Source organism: Podarcis tiliguerta (genome assembly GCF_965153285.1).
Source record: "Podarcis tiliguerta genome assembly, chromosome: 12".
In the NCBI taxonomy this organism is placed as follows: Eukaryota; Metazoa; Chordata; class Lepidosauria; order Squamata; family Lacertidae; genus Podarcis; species Podarcis tiliguerta.
This window is the reverse complement of record NC_139545.1, coordinates 21,983,033-22,009,161: the sequence shown is the minus strand read 5'-3', so window position 1 is coordinate 22,009,161 and position 26,129 is coordinate 21,983,033. Positions and strand designations below refer to the sequence as shown.

Sequence of the window (26,129 nt, the reverse complement as noted above, 5' to 3'; positions counted from 1 at the left end):
AATCAACCCTGATGCAATCTGTCTCTCAAAATGTATGGATTAAGTTCATTAATGTGAAGGGAAAAAATACACTGCTTGAGCCCCAACTATGAAGGGTCTATCAGCTGGTTTACACATGCATGGACATCACTTAACGCCTAGGCAAGAAGTGATAATCAAAGAAACAAAATTTTGACACAAATTCAGCTATAAGACACCAAGACATGTGTGTGTGAACCATTCATAAATTTCTTAGGCATCCAAGGGAAGGCATGATTTAGTGCAATTTACGTAAAATCCAAGATATAGAGAATTAGACCCCAAAGTGTGGTTGTGGTGCCATGCAGTAGAATCCCATATCAACATGATATCTATCATAACACTTTAAACAGCTATGGCTTCCCGTGAAGAATTCTGGGAAATTTAGTTTGCTAAGGGTGCTGGAAGAACCCTATTCTACTTACGGAGCTACAATTTCCAGAGTTCCATGGGAAGAGGGGTTAATTCTTAAACCATGCTGCAAACTGTAGCTCTGGGAGAGAAATAGGGGTCTCCTAATCATTCTCGGCCCCTTAGTAAACTACATTTCCAAGGGTTCTTGGGGGTTCTTGACAGAAGGAGCCCAGGTCTACCCAGAAATAAGCCCCACTGAGTGAAATGGGACTTATTCCTATAGGTTAACACTCTATTTCCCAATAAACTGAGTTTTATATTCCTGATCAGCTCTCCATCTGATAAGCACAGTCGTACCTTGGTTTTCGAACAGCTTAGTGCTCAAACGTTTTGGCTCCCGAACGCTGCAAACCCGGAAGTGACAGTTTCGGTTTGCAAACTATTTTTGGAAGCCAAACGTCCAACGGGGCTTTCGATTGGCTGCAGGAGCTTCCTGCAGCCAATCTGAAGCTGCGCTTTGGTTTTGGAAGTCGAACGGACTTCCGGAATGGATTCCGTTCAACTTCCAAGGTACGACTGTGTCTAATTGCTTATCTTCTGCCAAAAATACAAGGGCTTCTTCATGCAGGCATGAGCAGTGAAATCTTGTGGGCACAAGATATAATGGTACTGCCTCTATGAATAGGGATTAGAGTAGTCACTATTATATGTTTCTGGTCTGCCAACACCAATACCTTGTTATGAGATTGCCATGCATGTTCTTCTGAATGCCAATTAATATACTGTGGCATGCAATTCTAGCCATGGGATACAGAATCACATGCAGAAATGTGCAATGTTTTATGATACATATGTTAAAATCGAAGTGATTTCCGCAGTTGCACTTGCTTAGAAGTGCTGCAATCATGTCAATTACCATATGGTGAAAGCGTGTAGCGCACACACACTTATCCACATACTTGGGTGCTTAAATATGGGATCATGCAGAGAAAGAAATGATATTCATTTATTTAAGCTAAGATTAGATTTGACCACTCTTTCGGCTAAGACTAGATATGACCGCACTTTGTAACCCTATACGGTGGCTGGCTGACAATATTTGTACAAATGGAAAGTATGAGAAAACGGATTTTGCTTTGAATGACAAAATGTTTTGTAGTTCAAATTTCTATCTTCCCAGCCTATAAATAAAATGATGCATTACTGCTAAGAAACTAGAACTGCATTAAATCATGTTTTCATGGTTAATGCTTGGTAATAATCACCCCCGGTTTCTGCTCTAAAGACTAAATCATATGCATATATATATTTAAAAGTGCATAATTTGTGATCTCTGAGAAGAAAAAAGTAATAGAGAAGAATTTGCTTACATTATGAAGTTACAAATTGCAGTAGCATATTTTTAAAATACCACATACTTTTATTTTAGCATATTTAAAGCTTAATAATTTAATGATTTATTCAGCTTTAATTTATACCTTCAAAACACTCTGAGATGCCACTGGAGATCATAACAGTGGTCCTGGTTAAGTCAAATAATAATTAGAGCTTTCACTTTAAAGATGAGATTATTTTTTAATTATTGAGTGAAGTACTTGAGGTACCATACTTATATAATTACACTACTCATTAAATGGTTATTGAAAGCTGAAATGTAATTTTAATGACAGCTACCTATTTTTCTTTGCACACTTTGTAGATGACAGATCAGTCAAGAATACTGGTTTGCTCAAAATTTCTTGCAGCTGCAGTAGAGCTTTCAGGTGTAGAACAATTAGGCTGTGCTTATTTTAAAACTTTTTTTAAAAAAAAATGCTCTCTCAATTAAGCGGTATTTTTATAAAGTGCAGAAATAGTGAGGAAAATAAATTGCCATCAAAGATGGTAAAGAAGATTCTGGTAAGTGGATATTTTTTCCCTCTCTGTAGCAACAGTAAACATGATATTCAAATGTGGTTGCTAATATGTACTGCTTTTGAATCATGGCCTTTAGAAGAAAATTGCTGAGGTCACAAGGTAGGGTATAAATTCAATTAACAACAACTTGGAGGCCAGAATACACATATTATTAGAATATAGCACATTTACTAATTTTAAAAAAATCAGCAATAATAACAGATATTTTCCTCAAAATATATCACCCACCAAAAAATAAAAAAATAAGATAGTGGTGCCAAATATAAAAAGCTTCAATATACAACACTATTCCATATACTGTAATATGTCCCATGATTTTTACCTCTTTATATAATACTACTAACATAGTAGTAAGGAGACCCTTTATGTAACAGAGTTTGATTTTTTTTAAAAGACTTATCTAAGATAAATAATGTCACTGTTTACAGAATGCTTTTCCACCATTTCAAAGATAAGAATACAATGCAAAATTAATGTTTTCTTTTTTGTTGTAAAAAAACAATCAGAGAAGTAAATTTATTTCATTAACAGTATTAAAGAAAAGATTTCTGGGTTTGCTGTATGGGAAAAAGGAATTTAAGTTTAGAGAAGGGAGCAACTGCTTTGTTCCTCCAATCCCCCTGTTGAAATTAATTATAGCAAATGTTTATGAAAACATCTGTTCCATACAGTTATAAATTCTTAATTTTAGTACGGACAATTTCAGGTTCTTCCAGTTTTGAAGCAGTACAGAAACAATTTCAGGGTATACAGAAAACAGACAATTTTTACTCCTGAAGCTCATGTATATGAAATCTGCAGAATTTGAGCATCTCTTTAAAAGAAACCCCACACAAAACAGAGTGAGTCTTTTTCAAAGGCTACAACAAATGAAAATATCGCCATTTGATGAACGCAGTAAGACAGAAACTAAAGCTTGATTTAGTTAAAAAATGAAACTTTTGCTAAATTATGCAAGCGACCAAGTACATATTTGAAAGATCTGCGTCAAACATACTTTGATAAATTTGATAGCTATCCGGTTGTTAAAGATAATACACTTGATATTGCTTGTACATGACAACAGAGGGTGCTAGAGAGTTTAAGATCAATAAGATCCTGTGCCATAAGCGCTCCTTTTGGACTTTTTACATAACACCCTTGCAACTACAGTGTTAAATTCAATTTACACCAACTAAGCTTTTAAAATGATTAAATGGAGCAAGCTCGAAGCAGTGTACAGAAACTGAATATAATGCCTTCAGCTAAAGAATTAAGTGCACTGCACTTCTGATATTTATAAAATAATTATTAGGCTGCAAAAAATTGAAGTACATTACACTCCAAGGGAGTTGCTGAAGTTTCCCAAAGTGAAAATGCAAAATATATTTCAGAATTTTAAAAGGGAAAAAAATCATTTAAGTGATTACTGTAGTGTAATCTGTAAAGACAACGGTTTGCTGCTGTTGGAAGTTTAAATCTTATCTTATTTGCTAATGGAAAAAACACAAACTATTAATAATCAGGACCCTATGACATCATGCAAAGGTTGTAATTGTACATGAAAACAAACACAGATATAATCAAGTACTAAAGTTTAAGGCAGGTTTTCAGTAACATAGCATTAAATTCATATAAGACAGCACTGTATTTGAATACTGCAAAGTTTGAAAGCTACAAGCAAAGCAACTGTAGTGAGAGAGATTATACATACATATATATATATATATATATATATATATATATATATATATATATAGGCACCCAAGAATTAACTTCTGAGGTTCAGAAGTTTCATGCTCATTAGAAATCCAAAATCACTCTAGAGTGCATGTCTGGCAGTCCTAGCTACAGGTGCCCATTTCTCTTCCAGTTCAAATCTACTGGGCAGCGGCAGCAGAGAAGAATGGCTTGGAGGCCTCCAGAATGCAAAGAGGAAGAACTTTCAGTGGGACTGAGTTCTTATTAAGGACCCTCAGAAACTTCATTTCCCAGGGCCTGAGGTCTGAGGTTCTGATGCAGCATTCTAGGGTGTAATAAAAACTCTGGCTCCAGCCATCCTTATTGCCTCCTTAAATTTGAGGGGTTTGTGAAGGGGCTTGCAAGTCTTTGAGGTCCACAGAGGGGTATGGCTGGTTTAGGTCGTGCTGCAAACGAAGACATTAGGAGTATGGCTGGAGATGAACTTGGTTATTTTGTGGGGCAAATAATTCCGTTTAACTAAGTTCATTCTGCACGAAGATTTGGAGGGGGGAGCTGCCCATCAATGTGTACTATGGATAATTTTTTGATTGGAGGGGAACACTTCCTTCTGAAAAGCTAACACAAAACTACTTTTTGAGCCACCCCAAAACCCAAACAGCAATATTTTACAATTTAAAACAGTGCTGAAGTGAAATGCTGTGTGTGGGAGGCGGTGAGGCTGCCTGAAACAAAAAGCGGGTGAAAATATTTGCACCTTCATGCTTTAGTGCGGCAACACTTGCTTCTCGATCTATAGACGCCTTGTCATAGTGGTTGGTTCCTGCAATAGTTTTTTTGGGGGGTGGGAATCAAAACTAACAAATGTACAACAAACTTTAAAAACAGAACACATGGCTGAAGTTCACTTCTTGAAATACAGTCTGCTTTTCATAACAAAAAGGTAGAAGTTCAGCTTCTAGCTTACTCTGTGAATAAAAATTGGTCTTGACTAACTCAGTTAAGACAGTTAATATCTTCATTTGCACAATTTTAAGTAAAATATGTTTTCATCAAGCACTACTGCAGCACACACTGTGAAGCTGAAAAACCTGGATCATTATGGTAATTGTGTCAAGCAAGAAGACAATGGCTGCAATTCTATACACACTTACCTGGGAGTAAGCCTAAGTGCATTCAATGGTGCTTACTTCTATTGTAGACATACCTAGGGTCACACTGTAAGCATGTGAACTACGAGCTGCCGTTGTAAAAAAGCAAAAATATATTCTTTGTAAGGAGCTGCTATTAGTGCAGTGCAAATTAGAGTAAACAAGGGTGCACGGCAGTTTGTGGAAATTTTCCTTTGAAAAATACATAAAATTGGAGGCAATTGATAACCAACAAATAGTGAAGTGTTTACAAAGGAGCTGGGGCCTGATCTGAAAACAAACAAACTTTTTTGGGAGAGTACTAATGTGTAATATTATTGTAATAAAAATAAAATCAAAATTAAATATGAAATAAATGCTCAAAGTGTAGAAATGCCTCTACTCCTCTGACTGTTATGTCCCCCTTCCAAAAGGATTAAAAAAAATCAATTTTGGGAGAGAGAGTAAAAGATGCCAGAGGGTCACCTGTCCTGCTGGAAATGCTACACAGATTGTCAGTGCCTACTGGGGAATAAAGGGGCTCAGAGTCTGGTCCATAGTTCCCTAGGAGGAACAAAGACATTGAGTGTTATTTGCCACCATATGGGCAGCCTACCACAGCCCACCAATCTTCATTGGAGCTCTTTGGTACTCCAAGTTGAGGTATTTTTGTTCCTGGAGATGGGGTCAAGGTAGCAGCTGGTCAAGAGCTGGGTGTTGAAGCAAAATGGAGTCAGTAGACCTGCATGAGGTGTGCTGCTCTCACCTCAATTATGCTTGCAACCATTTGAGCAGGAGGGTCCTTATAACCTGAGCACTGCTGCCTTCAGTTCTCACCCAATCTTTAATTTTATTGAATTCATGAAAATGAAAATAAACGTTATACAGATATGAATAATTCCCTTGTTAAAATTGCCAAATGCATTTTGACAGTATGCATTCATACTGCAGCTTAATTCATACTGCAGCATTCTTCACCAGTTTAATTGATCTTGAATGTCAACTTCAGACCACACAGTCAGGCTTTTCTATATCATAAATTCAAATTTGTAATATCAAATTTTAAAAAAGTATCTCTTTTTAACAGGTTCTGTTTTAACACACTACAGATAAAGACTTTCAGCATACATAAGTATGTACGGTATATATAAAACATGCCTTTACCCAAGATTTCTCCAGTCTTGTAAAAAATAAAATTAAATCACGTCATTTAGCTGCTTATACAACAGACCCTCTGCTTGACAAGGTCTTCTTCCCTGCCATAGGTTCACATGACTGTATTCAATTCAATTTCAGCTTGGAAATCCAGAATAGTTCTAGTTAACCCAACTCTTGGAACTAATTCATGTAATGCTAAACCATAAAGTAAAGGTAAAGGGACCCCTGACCATTAGGTCCAGTCGTGACCGACTTTGGGGTTGCGGCGCTCATCTCGCTTTATTGGCCGAGGGAGCAGGCATACAGCTTCCAGGTCATGTGGCCAGCAGGACTAAGCCGATAGTTTAGTTTAAATCCTTAAGTCTTTATTCCTTTGGTGCAGTACCTCCCATTCCATACTCTTATAAAGAATTAATGACAAACTGTTTTGGGCTCAATTTGAAACAGGTATTGCCAAATCAAGCTATTGTCCATTGATCCTACCCTGCCACTAAGTAGAGGTAGCAATAGGGAAGGAAGGGAAGGATGGAGGCTGTGAAGGGAACTCAATCTGACCAGACACAAATCTAAAGCACTTTGAGTTCACCTAATACTAGGATGACACTTACGGAACACCCCCAGTTCCAAATTGACTGCCAATGGTTTACAAACTTCCTTCTGAAAAATTATTCCATTATCTTATTTTACCTTCACAACTTGGCTACTTTAAAATACGGAATGTATTTCTTTAAAAATACAAAACTTGCTAATGCCGAAAGAACACAGGTACTCATAAAAGCAAATGAAATAAAATAAACAATAGCATATTAAGCAAACAATAGCAAGTTAATACAGAACATAGAATAAAAAGCAGATAAGGCAGAATAACATTTTAAATTATCAGAATTAATTATGTTTTGATAACTTTGTTATTATCATAGGTATGATTTGAATTTTAGATGTAATATTATTAACAATATTTACATATTGAGTGAAGTTTTGAATTTTATTCTAACAATATGATATTCTAAAACTTACACATTAGTGTTCTATTATCAATTTTGGGGAAATATTTTACCCTAACTTCTAGGCAACTGTTGTTTTCTTTTAAATCAATTCTTCTGCCAAATCCGCATACTGTTTTTTAAACGCGGAGGGTTTTAAATAGTCATTTATAGACATTGAAAGGGCAGCTTTTGCAAGGGAAACTCAAAATAAAATTGGGTGCACATGCAGACGGTAGCCTGTGCCCCTCTGGATCTCAGCCTAAATCTGCAGCAGCTGAAGCTAGAAGAATTGTTAAGTGGGAAAGCAAAATTGACATATAGATGTGCAAAATGACAGCTTGTTTGACGGGAGGAAAAATCTAACACAGAGAAGCTGCTGAGACTTCACACGGCTAAAGGAGAAAACATACTACAAGGGCAGAGTGACACAACTTTCTACAAACATTCAATAAGGCGTGTTCTAACATACCCAAAATCTATAATTATTTCTGGATTGATAATTTTCTATTTTAGCAGAAATATCCTTTTGTTGTTGTTCTAATAGCTTCCTATGCATTTTTTTTTTCAGAATACAAGACTAGCAATGCAGTCTAATGCATGATAACCTAGAACCACCACTCCTCTGTGGGTCAGATGCAGGCTAACAGTACAGTGGTACCTTGGTTTAAGAACAGCTTAGTTTATGAACAACTTGGATTAAGAACACTGCAAACCCTGAAGTAGATGTTTTGGTTTGTGAACTTTGCCTTGGGATAAGAACATGTATCGCTTCCTGTTGAGTGTGTTCCATTTGTAAATTGAGTCCTCTGCTGCTATGGGAAAGCACGCCTTGGTTTAAGAATGCTTTGGTTTAAGAACAGACTTCTGGAACAGATTAAGTTCGTAAACCAAGGTACCACTGTACAATCTTATACATGTCTACTCAAAACTAAGACAAATTTAGTCAAATGGGGCTTAATCCCAGGTCTGTGTGTGGAAATTCTGGGAAATATCTTAAATTAGAACTATAAAACAAGTATGGAGAGAGTGTAGTTTTCTCAATTTATTACAACAGCAAAATTTGATCAGAGAATTGTGAATTTTAGATTCAGTGCACTAAGCCCTCCTCATTGCAGACATGCATAATTACATGTAGAATTTTCAGGCAGTATCTACCTGAAATTTGGCTTCCAGTATATCAATCAGAAAAGAAAGCAAAATACAAGGTATTGAAAACGTCTTATAGAAATATATATCGCTATCTTTGTGTCCCGCTGTACTCCAACTGTGTTAAACAGTCCCCTGCTTTAAGACGTGAACCCATTTCAATTGGACTTTCAGAGTGGCTTGGATCCGAATATAATAAGCAGACAGATGTCTCGGTGCTCTAAATCTCCTTAAGACCGCCCCCCAATGGCTTCATATAAACGTTGAATAGCACTAGAGGCAAAATAGCACCCTGCAGCACACAGCATTCCAACTACAAAGATGCTGAAGCATGCTACTCTCTGAAATGGACCTCCTAAGCAGGAGCACCATCACAATAAAACAGTGCCCACCCACTCCAACTAATGGAAGAGACGCAGAAGTGTGCCATGGCTTATGCTATCAAAAGCCATAAAGAGATGAAGCAGTCATACTCCCCTTTTCCTTCTCCAGAAACCAGACCCTAGTAACTTCTAGGTTAGATTACTCTAACTTGTAATTTAAAAAGCCTCACAGGGCCTGCTGCTTGCTTCTTTTATTCAGGAACATCTGAAGATGAACATACAAAATGCCTTTAAAGCAGGGTTAAAATATAATATTTATTAATTTGTGAGGTTAAAAAATTAAAATATTTTTATAGTCTAAAATCGTACCCCCAGTTAATTGGGAAGCAGGTTAATTTTTAAAATTATTTTTAATATAATGCTTACCAAAATTCAAGAGGGTGAGGAACATCTTTCAAAAGAAGCTTTCTCTCATTCAATTATACATTGTGTAACGTTGAAACAAAGTTTGTTGATTTCTTTAAAATTACTATTTTTCATGTGCAAATTTAATCAATTAACAGGTTAACTGACTAAAACTCATATAATTAATCAACTAAGATTTATTTAATTAAGTGGCAGCTCTATTTTTTAATTTTGTTGATTTTTTCCCTTTGCTGTATGTTAATATTTTAATTTACAATATTAATAAATGTGGTTGCCTTAAACTTTAAAGCTATTATTTGTTATTTTTAATAAGTTACCTTAAGAACTAAATTCAGTTCAAAGACTGCTAAGAAAATTAATAAATAAACTTTGGCTCTGTCAAATTAATTAGGTTAGAATCAATCCTAGTGTTTGGTCTGCTGTAGACAATGTGTGCATGATAGAAATGATATGCTCATCATCAAACCTACACAAATGTTGCCCAACCTAATGAATCATCTGAGTAAGCAAGACAGTTAAACATTTCAAAAATCCATCTGGGACCCGAACTGATCTGCCATTCTGATAATTGGTGGTTAGCTAGGAAGGAAACATGAGATGTGTGTATTACTGCATAGTTTGTAACTCTCACATAAAGTGTTTTTGTACACATTTATTCTGATTCAGCAGTTCCCTGCCACAAAGCTGTGTCACTCCCAGGGTCTTCCCCATTAACTGCAAGAAATGGGGGAGGGGGGGTTGTTACAAAACTGCTTGTCATTTAAATTAATCAGGATACCAACTCACGCTGAAAATTTGTTTGCTCACCTACAAAGATTCCCTTGTCCTCACTGCTCCATCATTCAATATATGGCTCTCAACAATAGAATGATCTGTCAATTTCACTTCTCTCTGTTTCTCTTTTTCCCAATCTTAAATTAAATTCTCCACATTTTGCAGCTATTTGTGATTTTTAAAAAAATCCTTATGAAAATTCATCAGCATTTTAGTGTGATTTTCCTCAAATAAGCACTTTATATGCAATTTTGACCAATGTACATTGCTAACTATTTTCACTAGTATTACATTAGTGTAACAACAACAACTTTATTATTTATATGTTGCCCATTTGACTCATTTCCAGACCTCTGGTAGTGGCATGAGACCAGACCAAACTGGAAGCAGTTCGTATGTCAAAGAGATATGCTTGGATCTTATAGTAACAGGAGATTTGAATGGGGGAAACAGTTCAGTGGCAGAGCATCTACTTTACATGCAGAAAGTCCCAGGTCCAATCCTCAGAATCTACAGGTAGAGACCCCTGTCAGGAGAGTCAGTACAAACAATATTGAGCTAGATGGATCAGTTCTGCTTCAGTATAATCACATCTAAACAATAGTGAGTGGGGATAGTATGCTATATTCCAGCCACACCTTTAAAGGCAAATGATGGCAGCTGGGCCTTAAAGATGAAAGGAGGACAAATCATAGAGAGCAAGAAGAGGAACATCTGTATATTTTATCCATAGGAATAAAGAGATTCCAGCCAGCATGGACATTTGCACTGAGAATAGGAAAGAACTTCCTAACTAAAGGAACAGTAGCACAAAAACTGTTAGGGAGATTTTCACATTTCCTTTCCTGCAGCAGATGTTGGCCAGACACCTGCCAGGTAGGTTTTAGACCACTAAGCCTCTTAGGCTTGCTGATCAGAAGGTTGGCAGTTCGAATCCGTGTGACGGGGTGAGCTCCCGTTGCTCTGTCCCAGCTTCTGCCAACCTAGCAGTTCGAAAGCACACCAGTGCGAGTAGGTAAACAGGTACCACAGCAGTGGGAAGGTAAACGGCGTTTCTGTGCGCTCTGGCACTCGTCACGGTGTTCTGTTGTGCCGGAAGTAGTTTAGTCATGCTGGCCACATGACCTGGAAAGCTGTCTGTGGACAAACACCAGTCCCCCTGGCCAGAAAAGTGAGATGAGTGCCGCACCCCAGTCGCCTTTGACTGGACTTAACCATCCAGGGGTCTTTTGTTGTTGTTGTTGTTGTTTAGTCGTTTAGTCGTGTCCGACTCTTCGTGACCCCATGGACCAGAGCACGCCAGGCACTCTTGTCTTCCACTGCCTCCCGCAGTTTGGTCAAACTCATGCTGGTAGCTTCGAGAACACTGTCCAACCATCTCATCCTTTGTCGTCCCCTTCTCCTTGTACCCTCCATCTTTCCCAACATCAGGGTCTTTTCCAGGGAGTCTTCTCTTCTCATGAAGTGGCCAAACTATTGGAGCCTCAGCTCAGGAATCTGTCCTTCCAGTGAGCACTCAGGGCTAATTTCCTTAAGAATGGATGCATTTGATCTTCTTGCAATCCATGGGACTCTCAAGAGTCTCCTCCATCACCGTAATTCAAAAGCATCAAATTATGTTATCTGGATATGTATCTGGATATGTACAAAATTCAGTCCAGCAAGGTTTTAGGCTCTCAAAAACAAGCACATATAGAGTCACATCAGCATCAGTCCTAAAACACCATGAGCACCTAAACCCCCAAAGTGCATTTCTTCTAAAAATTCATTTTGAGCTAGTCTTGATTCTGTGCCCCTGTGCCTCAGCTTCACAATCTGTCCTTCCAGTGAGCACTCAGGGCTAATTTCCTTAAGAATGGATGCATTTGATCTTCTTGCAGTCCATGGGACTCTCAAGAGACTCCTCCAACACCATAATTCAAAAGCATCTTCGGCGATCAGTCTTCTTTATGGTCCAGCTCTCACTTCCATACATCACCACCTGGAGCAGGAACCGGCAAGCCGCTCCAGTCTCCCTGCCAAGAAAACTCCATGGACAAAGACAACAGGGTTTTTTTACCTTTTACCTTTAAGATGTTTCTGAGCAATGAGACTTACAACATGTTCCACTGGATCTTTTCCATTATAATGATTTGGTGAAGAGATCTATGTATGGAAGTGGTGTAGAGAAGATTTCCGTCACTAAGAAAGTAATTTAGCAATGTGGCCAGTAAAATCTAATAGTGTTAAACGAGGCAACCTTGGAAATTCAGGATAAGCATATATTTTTTGCTGTTCCAAGACACAGCCAGAAACAGAACAAGAGTATGATGAAACCAACATATTACTTCTTGCGTAAAGGGCTTAAATATAAACCAGCTATAAATAGAGTGTTCATACTGCAATACCATGCATGAGCCCTGAGAGAATTTCAATATTTACTTACAAAGGTCTGCCTCAGGATCTCTAGCTATATTTTACATGGTACCTATGCATCAGTACAGTGATCATTTTGCAGAGACAAAATCAATTTCCTAACAGAAATATTTATCCTAATGATAGAATGTCTATATGCCACCCAGCTATACTTTACACAGAACTGAGCTCCCTCAGGCATTCTTCCGTGCCAATGCTAATTTTTTATCTGTTAGAAAGTTCCCTTAAGCTTCTTTTAACATCTAGTGGACATGGCTTCATAAAATTTAATGCTGTTCATTAACCCCAAGCACTTAACTTTACACAGTAATGTCAGGCATCTGACTTTTCAGTGCATGAAAAATCCAACTGGGAATTGTTTGAGAGATATAAATTACAAATTATCTATTTAGCGTAAAATAAGGCAAAAGAATCAATTGGTAAATCAAGATTATTTTAGGGGTGGGGAAACTAGAATTCTGACATTCAGTCTAAACAAATATTTTCACACAAAATCGCGATGAATTTACATTAGAATAAAAATTACAGTTACAATCAAATCCCCTACTCTACTTAGATGGTCCATGTAGCACATGCCATTTAAATCTTGTAATGTTCTTAAAATACATTGAGTTCTGATACTTTTATAAAGAATTAGAAATACTGCAATTTGATAAACCTTTTATTAAAAAGATGTTTTTTAAGGGGCAATAAGGAAGTTTGTTTTAGTGAAAATTAGTTCTCTTGGTGGTGTTGTGCAAGACATGTTAGGCATTCTGAAGACATAAAGCTATTAAATTTTGATGTTTTACTCTAGCATGGGCTGACCTCTGGTAGAACTTCCTCTTTAGTGAAAACAAGTGGAGATGTGAAATCATACGTGGAAAGAAACCATTCACCATTTCCCCCAGCTGCCAATAATCTTAATTTAATCTTGAAGCTGCTGGAATTGTTGTTGTTGTTGTTATTACCTATCCCTTACCTCTCAAGGCTGTGAAAATAGCTTAAAAACAGCTCAAAAAAACACAGAAATCTAGTTTTCACTAAGTCAGATCATTGATCTAGCTAGCTCAGTATTGTCTACGCTGATTGGCAGCTACATTCTAGGGTTGAAACAGCTTTACCTAGCCATATCTGAAATTGTTGGGTATTGAACCTGGAATATTCTGCATACAAAGCATGTTAAGTGCCACTGAGCTACACAAACTTCCTTTTAACCAGATCTTGGTCACTGCTATTTTATTTATTTAAAGTATTTATAGCGTGCTGTTCATTACAAAAAAAGAAAAGAAAAGCATCCTTGGGTGGGTTACAAAATGTAATCCTTAAAACATAATCAAGCAAAAAATGAAATAAAACAAAACAAACAGCAATAAAACAGTAAAAAAATTATCAGGGCAAATTAGCAATTTGTGCACTATCTACTTATAAAGATGGACAGATGCTGCTATATTCTTGTTGCAAAAGCGTTTCAGAAAACTGTTACAGAACACTGTCACCTGAAGAATTTAATACTACCCTATACCTCACCAATTATAAAGTTTTGGGGAAAGCCTTAACAACTCATACACATTAAGATAAAACAATATGATCATAAGGGCAAAATATGTTTACACATCATTTTAACACAGAATCCTAGAATTGAATGGGACCGCGAGGGTCATCTAGCCCAATCTTTTGCCCAACCTGGGGCTGGAACCCACAACCCTGAGATTAAGAGTCTCAAGCTCTACCAACTGAGCTACGATTCAGGGCTATGTAAAAGCAATCTTCCTCCAAAGATGGCTCTATACTTGTGTTCCAGGAGGAGGCCATCTTCTCTACAGACAGTTCAATTCATCTTACAAGTGACAGTCACACACGCACACAGATGTGAAGGAAAGATTTACAAAGTTATTGAAACTTTTTAACAAGTAAAGTGCATCTTTACTTAGCTACACCAGAATGAGGAATAAAGGGGTTTACATATGTTCCAATTCTAAACCTATCAATCAAACCCATGTTATTCCTTTGGGAGCTTATTTACATGCATATTTATCAGCCTCACATGCTAATTCCCTGCTGTTTTATGCCTGCGAGGCATGTTTATGAGTCATAATTGTTGATCTCATTTGATGTATTTCACTGAAGTAAGACATTATTCAGTTATGTGGCCTAATGTCAATGAATTACGATGACCTGATCTTCCAAATGCAACTTGCTCTTTAATTTTTATTAGAGCATAACTTATGCAGATGAAAAAAATACATTAAAATGGAAGATCAGATGAACCTGCAGTTGTGTTAGTTCACCAGCCTGTCCTGATGCAATTCTTCCTTCAGTCTCTGTCCAAATGGACAGGCTGTCACCCTTAAAACCTCCCTTTGGAATACTGCTAATTTTATTTTTTTAATTTTAAAATCTGATGTAAATGTGTGTGTGAGAGAGAACACACACATACCTTAACTCTATTGTTTTCTGAAGACTTCATTTTGCACGAAGCATATTTTTAGAACCTCCCCCATGAGTTTTGAACATCTGATGTTAGCAGCAGTGGCACAGTACCTTTTCTCTTTTTCCACGTCATACTCACCAAAAATGCCGTTACAGGCAATTGTCTGGGAGCCAAGCATGGGTTCTTAAATTACTTTAGCTGCACAGGAGTTGCGGCAATCCTTCTTCTTGAAATGCACGGGTAATATAAAAGCCCCAAACCATGTGAGATGACAGCCTTAACAGAGCTCTTCTGTATGCTGACACCAAAACAATTTCTGGAATGTTGATACTGCAGAGGGGAGAAGTCACTGGTGGGTTTTTTCCCATGCATGGTCCAGGACTTTTCACATTATTTCCATCAGTGCACAAGAACAGCCATGCAGTGGCTCCTTTGCCACTGGACGTAAGTGTGAACTGTGGTCTAGGATTCTGGTTTCTTTTTACAATCAAGTGGTGTATAAATTTTATGAAATAAATAAAAATAAAAATAAATAGTCCACAATTCAGTATTGAGAGGCAATAGAATCTGAAAATGCTAAGAGTGAAGTGTAGAGCTAGTTTAGGCTTCAGGTCATCCTGCACACAGAGAGAGAGAAACTCACACGAACACCTAGCACATGCTGGTATGTTAGTTTTCTACTTTGAAATGATTCCTTTTTAAAATTTAGAGGAATTTTTTTTTGGGGGGGGGGGAATGCCATTTGCAGTCCATCCTGCCACTTCATTCTCACTTTATTCTGCTGCATATGTGGTCCTGGTCTAAGTTGCACAGAATAAGGTGGCCAAATTCTGATTCATGCTACTTCAGACAGAAAATGGGAATTCACATTTCTGAATAGTTCCTCACATAAAATTCTTCCACACAGAAAACTATCTGTGTTTTCTGTGTTTAAAACAGTCCAGGAGCTTTTTACTTGCATTCTAGAATATAGGTACCAACTGCAATGTGAAGTAATTGACAATTTTACAACCTCATTCTGCAGAACTTGTAACTCTGCTTCTGCCCTGTGAATGTGGTGGTCCCACGTCTTGCCAACAGTAATGTCTAAAAGTTGCTATTGGTGATAAATTAAGTGCCCAGTGTCACCTCAAACACTTACAATGTACACTCTGAAATTAGTTATAAATATACCTGCAAAGACAACATATCTATTTATGTATTGCATATAATGTGTATGGACACATAACCCTGAAACTATCTTTACCCAACTTTCCACTACAGTGAAATTTTACTTCAACATTTCCTATTACCAACAGATGTTTATAATGGTGCTGCTCACGGCCATCCTGTACTGAAACAGAAGGTCACTGTACCCCCATGTGCTAAGCTAGAAATTTGGCATTGAAAGCAGAGGGGCAAGATGACAGTTGAGGGGGCAGGGAGGTTGTGGAATGATGACAGACTGCCCCAAGTGGGGAGGTGGAGAAGTAAAAGTCTGCACTTTACGAATCTGTAATTGTGGATTTAAATAAAAGAAAGTGCATGCGAAAATACTTTGCATAATCAAGTTACATCTCAAAATGATTTACTGGAATGGGCCACGATCCAGAGATACCTATGCCCAAAGCCCCATTCAACAGATGGCTAGCATTTTCAGCTTTGACTACACCAATCACCTGCTGGAAGCAGGCCTGGTCCCACCATCTTTCCACCTTTCCAAATAGGTGATCAGCACCATCTGTTCACTACTGACCACAAGTCTTTGATCCAGCAACAAGAATGGTGTGTGCAGCCACACACCCACCCCACCATGCCCAGTTGGCATGATGGAGTACTACCTATATATTTTTATTAGCAATGTTTATAAAATAAAGTGAGGTTGTAATTAATACACCACCTATGCAGAACATATTATGCATCAATCTAGCAATAAGGGGGAAAGGCCAAAGGAAAAGTAAATGCAAAGTTTTGGAATTACCATAATTAAAACATTACCAGTTCTGCGTAATTCGGTGCACTGGAATACTGAGATATAAGGAAGAATATAGTTTGTGTGTATACAATCTGTAAACTCCAAAGGAAGTTAAACTTTTCTCTATTTTTACTAATACTGCTTTTTCTAATTATTTAATTGTTGTTTTAAACTGAATGATTATGGAAAAAGATGTGTTTGCCACTTCATTTCTTTTATAAAGGTCTTATAGTTATTTCTGTTTACTTTTTAATTCAAAAATTTAAGAGGTTTGTTAAGAAGGGGGAGGAATCATAAATCTGTCCATTAGTAGGCATTTCTACCTTGCGCTCAGATGAATTCTCATCAAATTTGATTTGCTGACTGGTGGCCAGAACAGATGTTATCTTAATGGAAGAGAGAAGAAAATTAAGTGTGTTGAGCCACTGAGCCACTTCTGAATTTCTATGGCTCAGTTTGTAGTCCTTCTAAGTTGGAAAATATTAGCATGTTCTTTTCACAATGATCTATTAAGTCCACACCTAAGACTGTATGAATGACATTTTATTTTTCTTTTATTTTGTATATGGCATATGGTATTGAAAACTGAATGACAGTGTGCTTAGAGTCTAACTATATGCAATCGTGTTTTATAATAGAGGTTACTGTCAAACAAATATTAAGATGGGGAGCAGAGAGCATCTTCTGTGCAGAGAAGAACAGGCATAAGGGGGCTGCTGAACCCGTCGACAATTTCCCTCTCCCTTGGCTGCACCCTGAGACTGGTTGCTAAATTCAGTTCTGATGTGCACACTTTTGTGGGGGTTCAGGCATAGCAAACACTCTGACCTCACATATTTGGACCCTCCTGCATTTTCTAAACTTAAAAATGGTCTCCACTCTGTCATACACTTGTTTGGCATGAACATCTTCTAACATGTGGAATTGTGTTGCCATCCTGTCTCATTAGACTTTTGAGTGTCTAATTTCCCCATAAAATAGGTGGCACCACCAAGTCCAGCACTTCTGATTTGTACACAGTGATTCATGGGAGCAGGGTCTTGCTGATACATTTCAACGCAGAAGCTTCTGCTCATGGCATGAAGTCTTCCTGGTCACTCATATGAACTGGACAGTAGCTACTCCTGCAGACATTCATGTGCAGACTGTTGGTTTGCAAGCCACCTCCACAGAGGCTGGCCCCTCTCACTGTCCTCGGAGCTTGCATACCGGTAACCTCCTCTGGCTGACATCCAGACAGACCAGGGAGATTTTGATAGGCGACATTTTCCCAAGTTTGGGTAAAATGCACAACCCTTCTCTCTCCTGCTTCCGCAGGGGAAAGAAAATAAGTCAGAAATCTATTTACATGATGTTTATTTCTGACATTACAGCACTAGAGAAAAACACGTCCTTTCAGTTCAGTTCTTCTAGCAGGTCTGACAAACTTCCTGAACATGCGCAGTCGGAAGGTTTCAAGTTACACTCTTCACAAAGACTTATCCAGCCTGTGAACGTCCTGGGAAATTCTTCTTTCCCACAGATAGGCGCATCATGTGATGTCAACAATCTGGGTGTCTGCAGCGGTGATGTTTCAGACTGGAGAACTTCAGACTGGGTCTATCACCTTTCTCCTGCCAAAACCAAACTAGGGACCTCAACAACATAGCATATTTTAATGAGTAGAGCTCTTTATAGAGAAATATAGAACTGCAGTCAAAACTCAAACGACCAAAACTTTGCTGTAAACAAGAATTTGATCTACCGGTTTTTTAATGAAGCATCTTGTGATGCTTCATTATGTATTTTGTTATTGCGTGTATTTGTAGAGAGAGAGAGAGAGTGAGTGAGAGAGAGAGAGTACAATTGTAAGCTCACCTTGGAAGTGTGAATAAATTCTTAGATTAACAAGCATGAATGATAAAACTATGAAAGATTTAATATTGTAAGAACAACTGCTAAAGACCAATGTTTGGGTGACCAAATGGTTCTCATCTTTCCTTTCCAACTGTTGTTTGTCCTTGTGCATGTTAAGGGAGTCTTAAAAGTTCCACAAATCTTAACAGAAAAAAATATACTATTATACTATTATGTTGCTAGCCATATATTTCACACACAGAGAGCTTTACTTTTCTCTTTCTAATTTTAATTGTATAGATTTCTAGATCGGAGAAGCAAAACCATCATGAAGTAGAATGGGAACAGTAATTAAGTAAACTTAAGTAATCCAACCTTTCATCCCCATGCCTTTTCCTTACATGAAATGCAACTGTTAGAAATTCTTCCATTTCCCAATTAATTGTACAGAAATTTCTTTATCGCCATTAGCTCAGATAACAAACTAGCCCAAGAGGTCTGCTCTGGGAGTCACTGAAAAACATAATGATGTGCAGGCAAGTGACAATTCCATTATGACTTAACAGAGGAGTCCTCACCCTTTTGAGGCCATGGCTGTGGGTACCACAAAATGCTCATGTCACAAAAGAATACTGGCACTGCTCAGACAATCTACAGCTGACCCAATACAGAAAAGAAAGCACTCCTCCCCCAAAAAGCAACTCCCACCCACCAAAAAACAAAAATCCTAACCTCTTAACTTTTTTTTTAAAAAAAATGTTAAAAATTGGGATAGGTGGGGAAATCTTGGAAGGCGCCAACAGGGGTGTCTGAAAGGATCCTGTTTGGGAACCCAGTCTTAACATAGTAGGTTTCTTGGTCTCCTTGATAACGCAGTGCCTCAGTTATATATGGTAAGCTTCTTGGGGTAGCACTTTAGTTAGTTTGCTTTGATGGTTACTTTTTATAGTATTTTGTTGTAGCTACATAAAACAACAACTCCTATTGCAGTGCCTAATGATAAATAAGTATCAGTGGTATAAGCCTATGGGATGATATATCTGTGTCAGCCCGCTTGTGGAACTGACCTCCGCAAGCAGAACAGGATTTCCTTTCTATTGCAGCCCCCACCCCCAAAATCTGCATAGGAGGTTGGGGTTGGGAGAACCTCTAAAATAATTTAGAGGGCACTATGAAGCATCAGAGGGACACGGGTGGCGCTGTGGGTTAAAACACAGAGCCTAGGACTTGCCGATCAGAAGGTTGGCAGTTCGAATCCCTGCAACAGGGTGAGCTCCTGTTGTTCGGTCCCTGCTCCTGCCAACCTAGCAGTTCGAAAGCACGTTAAAGTGCAAGTAGATAAATAGGTACCACTCTGGCGGGAAGGTAAACAGGGTTTCCGTGCGCTGCTCTGGTTCGCCAGAAGCGGCTTAGTCATGCTGGCCACATGACCCGGAAGCTGTACGCCGGCTCCCTCGGCCAATAAAGCGAGATGAGCGCCGCAACCCCAGAGTCGGTCACGACTGGGCCTAATGGTCAGGGGTCCCTTTACCTTTAGAAGCATCAGTGACAGAGGGATAAGGGAAAGCCCTATCATGTGCCCTTGTGCAACAATGGCTATTGCCCACCGTTTCCATTTTAATACTTTATTATCACCTTGCTTGGAAAAAACAAAAGTAGAGAATGCTTTACATTGGGGTATTTTACACTAAAATTGTACCCAATTATTTTGCTTTTTTGTACCCAATTATTTGCAACCTGGAGAATATGCGGGGCCTGTAAGCAAGTCCTGTTCGCTAGCCTGAAAGTTTCAACTCAAGAACCTGGTACGAAACATTTATAACAAACTGCAGTGATAAACATCTGTCCAGGCCTCACCCTGCTGCAATTTGTTCTTCAAAACTGAAACAACAGCTTATTAAATACATTTGATGACCATTTCACATGGGGGTTCTGTACTACAAACAGAAAAGCAGATGCACATGTGCGACATGAATTGCTCAGGGTAAAAACCTTCAGATTCCCTTTTTGAATCTGAAGATTTGATTGCAACATTGGCATGGGAATCTGCTGCTCAAAAGAAACACACACACTTCATAAATCCCACTGGACAAACTAGTGTCTAGGAATGAACTGTGTGCTGGGAAATTCCCACATCAAATCTCATCACAGATATAAGGGACCTGTTGGACTTTAGGCACCTTCCCCGCCCTCTGCACAATATATGAAAATAAAAATAAGGTAGTTATCAATAAAGTGTTATTGATACTAAATATGGCAAGTAGCCAACATTGTTCTTTCCCAGCCTTAACTTTTTAAAAGCTCCAATTCAATGCTTCCCAGCAGAGCATACTCCTATATTTAATAAAACTCTTACTGCTTTTGACTTAATCATTCACAGCTCAAAAACTATGTTGGCATGCAAACTTAAATTTTCACATTTACACATCACTTTGAACCATAGTTAAAATAAACTTAATGTTAGTGCACAACCTGCTTGTGAAATCGTGGTTGCTTTGCTTCGTCCCTGCTCGCTATCTCTATCACTGTGCTGGAAAACAAGCCTTGTTCTGGCTTAAGTGTTACATCTGAATCTGGGCTTCTGATTTGTTTCTCCACAAACCAGGAAGAGTAAGCCAAGAACAAACATTGGTTACTAGTGGTTTCTTTGGAGAGAAATAAACCACGACCCCAGGCCTTGGACATAATGCTAAGCTGGACGAGTTTATCTCCTGGCAGTGTGGAAGAAGCAGGGAGGGAGTAAAGTGACCATAATTACAGCAGTGTGTATAAGCATGCTGCCCATTCTCATTAAACCAAAGTTTATTTAAACTATGGTTCCAAGTGATGTGTGAACCAAGCTAACGTTAACATATCTGAAGAGCAGCTTATTTATTTTTGCAAAAATTTTCAGTATGAAAATACATTTGATGGAAATACAGTTCCATCATTTCCATGGTGCACAAGAGGAATGCAGAAGGACATTTTAAACAAATATTGGCACACCTGATAAAATTGGTCATGTTTGAAAATGCATTGCTTTAAATGCCCATTTTACTGCTTTTAGTAGAAACTTTACAATTGTTCTGAATGGGTTTGTGATTTTGCCTCATACAAAATGATGGGAAAGAAGATAATCAGAAATTACTTTCGTAGCATTATATCACAGGGTGTCCCTGGTCAACAACTTCGGTTGATGCTGCCCCCAAAAAAGCTCAACAACTTAGATGAGTAGATCACTGCCAGTTTTTTTTTATAGTGGGAGTAGATCGCAGTCTCTTGGAAGTTGGATGTGCCTGCATTATATGAATTAAATGCTGTAGATAATTATTAATTTTAAAAAGGAAATCAAGGCAACTCACAATGTATTCGTTCTACATTTCATATACATGTTGTAAAAGAGCAAAGCAAAAATGCTGGAGATTTTTATTAATGTATTCCAGACTAAACAGCTGAATTGTTGTCACTTAAAAAGAACTCTTATGAATGGAGAGCCACATTCAACTATTTAAACGAAGTAACCAAGATTCAACCTTTGACTCCAGAATTTTAAACAATTCTAGGTTCACACCATGTTATCCCTTTACCCCCAAGTTTGCCAACATCAGGTAATTGGCTTTTGTTAAACATGGGTATTTCTTTTTAGGGAGCTGAAAGATTCTATTAGAACAGTACAAACCCAAGTAGAGGTGAAAACTATTCAGTGTGGCTATTTCACTTCATTACCAGCTATGTTGTTTAAATTGATACAAATGGTCTCCTTCTGTTTCTGACTGTCGGCTTGTCTGATTAGTCCAACTAATTGTTCGGGCTCGGGAAGATCTCCTATATCTAAATAGAAGATGTGCAGTTTGTAACCTGCTTAATTTGCCTTATGTCCTGCATGGCCCTCAGTATGGTGTTCATTAAAGTATCAGCTGTTTTGTTTGTAGAAATGGCAGTATAAGCACAGGCATATTTTTCTTTGTTAAAAAGGCCAGATTGTCCATAAATAATACACACTGTGTTGAAAAAGGCCAAAAAAAATCATCAGGTACATATGAAGGTATTTTTAAATGTCCCCAAGTAACACCTCCTCCTACAGCTATACCGAAGACAATGACAGCAATTATATTGTATGTATTAGATGGCAGAGGTTTAGGACAGAATGAAGCCAACTGGTCCAAATGTTGACATTTGTACTGCAACTTAACATTTAAATGACAAATCTAGAAAGCCAGAGTGCACACTCACATTAGGCTTTCTGCTTAGTTCTCCACCCCTCTCCAAACTGGCTCCAAACTGAAGTGGATTAGCAATTCAGCAGTATGTTATTAATGGGTAAACAAAGAAGAAATTATATTTTCTCAATATTTCTCTCCACCCAAGCTTCATTCCAGCATTACAGTGGTTATTTTTCTGTACCAGCATATTTTGTACCAGCTCCTGCCAACACAGCAGTTTGAAAGCATTCCAGCGCGAGTAGATAAATAGGTACTGCTGCGGTGGGAAGGTAAATTTGCTCTGGCATTCGTCATGGTGTCCCATGCCCCAGAAGCGGTTTAGTCATGCTGGCCACATGACCCAGAAAAGCTATCTGCAGACAAACGTCGGCTCCCCCGGCCTGAAAGTGAAGATGAGTGCCACACCCCATAGTCGAATTCGACGGGACTTAACCACCTTCATCTTATTTATTTATTTATTTATTTTTATTTTTAAAAAAATGTTTTTTGTAGAAGAATAAACAACCTAACAAAATCTAACAATTAAAAGCCAAATCAATAAAATGACAGTAAAACAACACAATTACAATAGCAGGGGAAGCCAGAAGTTATTAGCAGCCAACAAAAGCTTGGATGAAGAAGGGTATTTTAAATTGCTGGTGTACGAACCCAATAGTCAGTGCCTGCCTGCCTGATCTCCAGGGAAGATCATTTCACAAGGTATGTACCACTGTGTGGTGGACAACTGCAGGCTGTGGTACAGTGAACAGGTCCTCCACAAATCGCTGGTCAATACAGGAGAAGATATTTTTTCAGACAACCTGGTTCTGAGCTGTTTGGAGCCTCATAGCTCAGTATTAAAACCTTATACTCAGCTTGATAGTTAACTGGCAGCCACCGCAGTTCTTTCAGAACAGCTATTATACTGAATGCATTTAAGAACTTATCTGTCACTTTCTGCACCAACCTTAAGGGTAGCTCCACAAATGGAGGTTTCTTAGAAAACCACTTCAGGATTTTAAAAAAAACTAGTTTTCAGTATATGCACAGATCATTAGCTAATTGCTAGAGTGGGTCATAAAAAGCAGAATATTCAAAGTGGGTCTTAACCTCCTTATCAGAGATATTTGAGGCACTGTCAAAGTAGTCTCAAGGTCCAGGTAATACTGGGGCACAGACTTGCTTAAATTGGTGTGTGTGTGTGTGTGTGTGTGTGTGTGTGTGTGTGTAGTGAATTATAGTGTAATTCTTGGAAAAAAACCAGTGGTGCTCACTGTGTTTAATGCTCTATCCAAAAAAGAACACTGTATATGGAAATATTAAAGTGATTACAAGACAAGAGGACAACACTGATTAAGAAGCAAGTGACAGGGACAATTATTACAAGACATAAGTGGAAAAGTGATATGCCAATGGCCTTTGTCACTACAGATCTGTAGCTGTTCAAGTAAAAGCAAACTACACAGAAGCTATTATTAATAAATGACTATTAAAAGCTTGCTAAGTAAGCATCTGGTGTTGGAAGCAGCAGAAGAAAGCTTTGCTGCTATTTAGAGGGAATAAAATATGGCAGACTGGATAAGTTTCAGCAGCGAATGTTCTACACAGCCTGAATTGTTCATCACCATTAGCATCCTATTCCAGATAATATTTTTGAATGATATCCTAAACACCTGCCAAAGCATTATAATTTCCTGTTTTGCTCAGCATCTATCTACATAGTTGGCTACAACACTTAGTTATTTCTAACCACCACATGATGCAAGGAAATACACCTACCAACATTTGTACCTGGGGTGCTGAAATTATTTATAAAGCATCCACATGGAAGCATGTTCTAATATTCAAAAGGAAAAGCACACATGAAAATGAATAGTAATAGAAAGACAGTAGAACATTGTTCAAGAAGCTAAAGATACAATTATTACAAAATAAAAGTTTAGAAGTGATACACCAATCATCTTTTCTACACCTACGGTGTATCACTAAAGCAACACACAAAGAATCTGAGAAGCTTCCATGGAGACTCACCCGGACATGGTCAAATTTGAGATATTTACTGGAATACTCCCCGTGACTGTTTTTGATTTCTTGGCTACTCTTGAAAAAGCAATGTCGGCAGTATTTCTACTATTGCTTATAGTTGGGACAGCCAATATGGTGCCCTCCACATCAATTGTGGCACTGGTAACTGTTGTTTTTCGGCCTAGTTGAAGAGTTGCTTCACTTTGAAGGGATGCCAACTCTGTGCCCCCTTGACACACAATGTGAGATTTTGCAGTGGAGCTGTCAGTGTGTATCAACACGTGGAATGGTGCTAAAGCTGTGCAAAGTGGACCAAAGCCAACCTGGCTGCCCAGAACTTGAGCCAATTGATGGATCGCCTTTTTTCGGTTGCTGTCCAAACCCCTTGCACATATTGACCTTGACAATGCCCCCCCCCCCAATCCTTGGAGGAATCTACAGGAGTATGATCATCAGGAGATGTGGAGCAAGGTAAGGGCTGTTCAATCATGGAATGGACTCTCTTTCAGAGGTTGGGTGGCCATCTGTCATAGATGCTTTAGTTGAGATTCCTGCAGTGCAGTGTTGAACTAGATGGCTCTCAGGATCCCTTCCAGCTCTACAATTCTATGATTCTATGCTATGAGTATGCTGATGACACCCAACACTATTTCACCTTGTCAACTGAGCCAAGTGAGGCTGTACCAGTCCTGTACAGTCCCTGGATGCAGTGGTGGGCTGGATGAAGGTCAATAAACTGAGAATGATTCCAGTCTGTAGGTGCTTCTCATGCTGTATGCAGACATACAGCCTGCAGGTTTATTGTTTTACTGTGGGTTATTGTTTTATTAATCATATATGTGTAAACCACCCTGAGATTAGTTATGATAACGGATAGCATAGAAATGTACTGAATAAGTGAATGATATTCTGGGGATGCTCCAAGATCCAACAGTGTCACTGGAGGCAGCTATAGTTGTTCCTGAATAGTGACAGTCTTGCTACCATGATTCATTAATGCCTATAATGCAATGATCTCTTAGTTACAGAGCACATCCTGCCCCTTCATATTGAACTCCTGAGCTGCAACATTTGGGCTAGGAAAATTACATAAAGTCCACTCCACCCCTAATATCTGCTGCATACCTTATTTTAAATAATAGCATAAAACTGAGATGATGAATCTTGGATGCATATGGCACTAAATTAAAATGCAGTCTGTGTTTCACTGTAAAAAAGCCATGAAGATGAAATGGATGCTTTATATAAAATATTTACATATAGAACGTAAAAATGTACTATGGTTGGTAACCTTTATGACTTTGGGGAACCATGTATTTACATATCTCTATCTTCGCATGTGCGTATCTGTGTGTTGTGTATATATTTTTAACAGTTGACAGCTGTTTTAGAG

The 26,129-nt window shown here is 38.3% G+C and overlaps 1 protein-coding gene across 26 annotated transcripts in view; it reads right to left on the bottom strand.

Annotated features, from left to right (window-relative positions):
* Positions 1-26,129, bottom strand: part of TBC1D5 (TBC1 domain family member 5) — a 242,306-nt gene that overhangs the window by 125,193 nt on the left and 90,984 nt on the right. The window lies entirely within an intron of this gene.